The sequence below is a fragment of the Schistocerca cancellata genome, unplaced genomic scaffold (genome assembly GCF_023864275.1).
Source record: "Schistocerca cancellata isolate TAMUIC-IGC-003103 unplaced genomic scaffold, iqSchCanc2.1 HiC_scaffold_565, whole genome shotgun sequence".
Lineage (NCBI taxonomy): Eukaryota > Metazoa > Arthropoda > Insecta > Orthoptera > Acrididae > Schistocerca > Schistocerca cancellata.
Genome location: NW_026046577.1, coordinates 22,501 through 27,500, shown reverse-complemented (window position 1 = coordinate 27,500; position 5,000 = coordinate 22,501). Strand labels below are relative to the sequence as shown.

Below are 5,000 nucleotides of genomic sequence, written 5' to 3'. Positions count from 1 at the left end.
CGGGAAGAACCGCGCGCGCTTGCCGGGAGCCCGAGCGCCCAAAGGGGCGAATCGACTCCTCCAGATATACCGCCGAGCAGCCAGCCAGGACACCGGGGCTCTGCCCAACAGACGCGAACCGAGGCCCGCGGAAGGACAGGCTGCGCACCCGGGCCGTAGGCCGGCACCCAGCGGGTCGCGACGTCCTACTAGGGGAGAAGTGCGGCCCACCGCACACCGGAACGGCCCCACCCCCGCGGCGAGTGGAAAGGCAACCGGACACGACCCCGCCGCGGATTGCTCCGCGCGGGCGGCCGGCCCCATCTGCCGAGGGCGGGAGCCAGTGGCCGGATGGGCGTGAATCTCACCCGTTCGACCTTTCGGACTTCTCACGTTTACCCCAGAACGGTTTCACGTACTTTTGAACTCTCTCTTCAAAGTTCTTTTCAACTTTCCCTCACGGTACTTGTTCGCTATCGGTCTCGTGGTCATATTTAGTCTCAGATGGAGTTTACCACCCACTTGGAGCTGCACTCTCAAGCAACCCGACTCGAAGGAGAGGTCCCGCCGACGCTCGCACCGGCCGCTACGGGCCTGGCACCCTCTACGGGCCGTGGCCTCATTCAAGTTGGACTTGGGCTCGGCGCGAGGCGTCGGGGTAGTGGACCCTCCCAAACACCACATGCCACGACAGGCGGCAGCCTGCGGGGTTCGGTGCTGGACTCTTCCCTGTTCGCTCGCCGCTACTGGGGGAATCCTTGTTAGTTTCTTTTCCTCCGCTTAGTAATATGCTTAAATTCAGCGGGTAGTCTCGCCTGCTCTGAGGTCGTTGTACGAGGTGTCGCACGCCACACCGCCAGCCGGCTGTGGCACGCTACCGAGAAAGTACCGGTATGCGAACCGCCAGGCGACGGGCGCGCATCGCACGTTTAAGGAGACGCGGCCGGCCCCACAGGCGGCCACGACACTCCCAGGGTCTCCGAAGGCGGGACAAACGCCGCGCGCTTCAGTATACGTAGCCGACCCTCAGCCAGACGTGGCCGGGAACGGAATCCATGGACCGCAATGTGCGTTCGAAACGTCGATGTTCATGTGTCCTGCAGTTCACATGTCGACGCGCAATTTGCTGCGTTCTTCATCGACCCACGAGCCGAGTGATCCACCGTCCTGGGTGATCTTTTTTGTTTAGTTTCCACTGTCTCTTTCAAAACAGTTGCATAGGCGGGACTGAGGCGTTTGACGGCCCTGTTCCAGCGTTCTGTGTCCAACGGCCTCACGGCCGATGGCGTCGTACGGCTCCACACCGGAGCGGACAGGCACTCGGGCGAAAGTCATTCAAAACCGGCGCCAGGCGCCAGGTGCCGCAGGCCAGCCGCTCCAGAGCTTCAGCGCTCGTACCACACAACATTTTGTCCGTTAGTTTTGAGAGGCACGCGTGGTTCCGCACGCGGCGCACGGCTGCTGCCGTACAGGTAGCGTGTTGCGCGACACGACACGCACATCGAAAGACATGCAGTCTAGTCGGTAATGATCCTTCCGCAGGTTCACCTACGGAAACCTTGTTACGACTTTACTTCCTCTAAATGATCAAGTTTGGTCATCTTTCCGGTAGCATCGGCAACGACAGAGTCGATGCCGCGTACCAGTCCGAAGACCTCACTAAATCATTCAATCGGTAGTAGCGACGGGCGGTGTGTACAAAGGGCAGGGACGTAATCAACGCGAGCTTATGACTCGCGCTTACTGGGAATTCCTCGTTCATGGGGAACAATTGCAAGCCCCAATCCCTAGCACGAAGGAGGTTCAGCGGGTTACCCGACCTTTCGGCCTAGGAAGACACGCTGATTCCTTCAGTGTAGCGCGCGTGCGGCCCAGAACATCTAAGGGCATCACAGACCTGTTATTGCTCAATCTCGTGCGGCTAGAAGCCGCCTGTCCCTCTAAGAAGAAAAGTAATCGCTGACAGCACGAAGGATGTCACGCGACTAGTTAGCAGGCTAGAGTCTCGTTCGTTATCGGAATTAACCAGACAAATCGCTCCACCAACTAAGAACGGCCATGCACCACCACCCACCGAATCAAGAAAGAGCTATCAATCTGTCAATCTCTTCCGGTGTCCGGGCCTGGTGAGGTTTCCCGTGTTGAGTCAAATTAAGCCGCAGGCTCACTCCTGGTGGTGCCCTTCCGTCAATTCCTTTAAGTTTCAGCTTTGCAACCATACTTCCCCCGGAACCCAAAAGCTTTGGTTTCCCGGAGGCTGCCCGCCGAGTCATCGGAGGAACTGCGGCGGATCGCTGGCTGGCATCGTTTATGGTTAGAACTAGGGCGGTATCTGATCGCCTTCGAACCTCTAACTTTCGTTCTTGATTAATGAAAACATACTTGGCAAATGCTTTCGCTTCTGTTCGTCTTGCGACGATCCAAGAATTTCACCTCTAACGTCGCAATACGAATGCCCCCGCCTGTCCCTATTAATCATTACCTCGGGTTCCGAAAACCAACAAAATAGAACCGAGGTCCTATTCCATTATTCCATGCACACAGTATTCAGGCGGGCTTGCCTGCTTTAAGCACTCTAATTTGTTCAAAGTAAACGTGCCGGCCCCACCCAGACACTCAATAAAGAGCACCTTGGTAGGATTTCAACGGGGTCCGCCTCGGGACGCACGAACACGCACGAGGCGGTCGCACGCCTTCGGCTCGCCCCACCGGCAGGACGTCCCACGATACATGCCAGTTAAACACCGACGGGCGGTGAACCAACAGCGTGGGACACAAATCCAACTACGAGCTTTTTAACCGCAACAACTTTAATATACGCTATTGGAGCTGGAATTACCGCGGCTGCTGGCACCAGACTTGCCTCCAATAGATACTCGTAAAGGATTTAAAGTGTACTCATTCCGATTACGGGGCCTCGGATGAGTCCCCGTATCGTTATTTTTCGTCACTACCTCCCCGTGCCGGGAGTGGGTAATTTGCGCGCCTGCTGCCTTCCTTGGATGTGGTAGCCGTTTTCTCAGGCTCCCTCTCCGGAATCGAACCCTGATTCCCCGTTACCCGTTACAACCATGGTAGGCGCAGAACCTACCATCGACAGTTGATAAGGCAGACATTTGAAAGATGCGTCGCCGGTACGAGGACCGTGCGATCAGCCCAAAGTTATTCAGAGTCACCAAGGCAAACGGACCGGACGAGCCGACCGATTGGTTTTGATCTAATAAAAGCGTCCCTTCCATCTCTGGTCGGGACTCTGTTTGCATGTATTAGCTCTAGAATTACCACAGTTATCCAAGTAACGTGGGTACGATCTAAGGAACCATAACTGATTTAATGAGCCATTCGCGGTTTCACCTTAATGCGGCTTGTACTGAGACATGCATGGCTTAATCTTTGAGACAAGCATATGACTACTGGCAGGATCAACCAGGGAGCTGCGTCAACTAGAGGCTGAGCAGCCGGCCGCCCGGGAGTGTGTCCCAGGGGCCCGCGCGAACACGCAAGCGTCGCTCAATTATTCTGCAAACAGGAGGAGGCTGAGCTCCCCTGCACAATACACCTCGAAACCCTCTCAGGTCCCGGCGGCGCGCAGCGCCGTCCTAAGTACTTGGTCGGGTTCGAGAGAGGCGCAATCGCCCGGAGTTAGGCGAGTAGACGCTTTAGGTGCGACCACCCGTGCTCCCAACTGAGCTTGCCGCTGCCGACAGAGGCCCGGGAGCGTGCTGTCGTGGCATTGCCGGCGGGAGACAACACGCGCCACCTACGGTGACCGGCAGCTCCAACGCCAGCGCCACAGAAGGGCAAAGGCCCCACGTGGGTGCCGAAGCGAACTCTCCCAAGCACAGCGCACGTGCCAACACGTCTGCACAACTGCCGATACAAACCACCAGTCGAGAACCGCTGGGGCGACCGAGCAGCAGACGGCGTCGCGGCGCCGAGTGCCGGGCGCGGCGCATCCTCAACGCACACAGTCCTCAGTCGGACCAGCACACTGGCAGATGTCCACCGCGCTTCGCACCGGGCCCGCGAGGACCCACTTTGGCCGCCCGGCGCCGCGCGCAGGGTGCCCCGGCGCGCAGCTGCGCCGCCTGCCGCGTCCGTCGGCCCGGCGCGCCTGCCACTGGGCGCCCCCACCAGCCGGCTGTAGCGCGTGCGCCCACGCACCGCGCGGCCAGCACGCCGGGCGGCCCCCCTCACCGGCCGGGGACGGTCCCACCCAGCCACCGCCGCGTATCGCTTCACACACAGATTTGCCCCTTACTGATTTACCTCCAGCAACAACAACCGCACCACAATGGGTTTACCAGTTGTTCATTTGCGTTGCGTCACGTCACCAGCAAACGTAGACGTCCATCCCAGTTTGCAAATGCAACGATTATTGCATACCTGTCTGTTAGGTGTCACGACACACTACGTCTGCCCACATACACGCAACAAAATGTGCACGACTAGAGAACACGTGGGAGGTGGCCCCCTACGTATGCGATGTCCATTACGAGACCGACTGTCAACCAGCATCTGTACCATGTCGCAGATGTGGAACGCGGTGCACCATGCTATCACACTGTGTGAGAAGAGACGACTACGTTTGAATACACGCGCCACTACATCAACAGACGGCTCATGCTGGATCGCCATCCAGGGCGTCCGTTACTCCCACACGTCTCTATGGCGTACCACACTGCAATTGTAGCTGTTATGGGGAGACGGCACGTGGCTGAGTGCACAACATTTGGACCGTATGGTTCGCTGTTGTTGGGCGCAGTCGTACGGTCACACATGTGCCACAGCGTATCATTCAGTACATACGGACCTATGTGCAGTACAATGTGAGGATTAAGCTTACGATATCAGCGGACAGTGGACACAGGCCGTACCACGACGTAGACTGAGCGCTTCGACATGCGAATGCCAGTGAACAGCTGCGAAGGGCATTGAACACGCAAGCACCTGAACGACCAGCGTGCGAAGGCAGGGTGGAGGGGGGGGGGCGATGTACATCCTGCAGTTGTCCACATTAC

The 5,000-nt window shown here is 58.0% G+C and overlaps 3 non-coding genes across 3 annotated transcripts in view; all 3 read right to left on the bottom strand.

Annotated features, from left to right (window-relative positions):
• Positions 1 to 808, bottom strand: part of LOC126131134 (large subunit ribosomal RNA) — a 4,227-nt gene extending 3,419 nt beyond the window's left edge. Inside the window, exon 1 of the ribosomal RNA XR_007527428.1 lies at positions 1 to 808. This exon is cut by the window's left edge and continues 3,419 nt beyond it. This is a non-coding gene — a ribosomal RNA (large subunit ribosomal RNA).
• A 191-nt stretch (positions 809 to 999) lies between these two features.
• On the bottom strand, positions 1,000 to 1,153 carry LOC126131136 (5.8S ribosomal RNA). The gene has a single exon (XR_007527430.1). It is a non-coding gene; the product is annotated as a 5.8S ribosomal RNA (ribosomal RNA).
• A 351-nt stretch (positions 1,154 to 1,504) lies between these two features.
• Positions 1,505 to 3,412, bottom strand: LOC126131130 (small subunit ribosomal RNA). The gene has a single exon (XR_007527425.1). It is a non-coding gene; the product is annotated as a small subunit ribosomal RNA (ribosomal RNA).
• Positions 3,413 to 5,000: the final 1,588 nt, after the last annotated feature.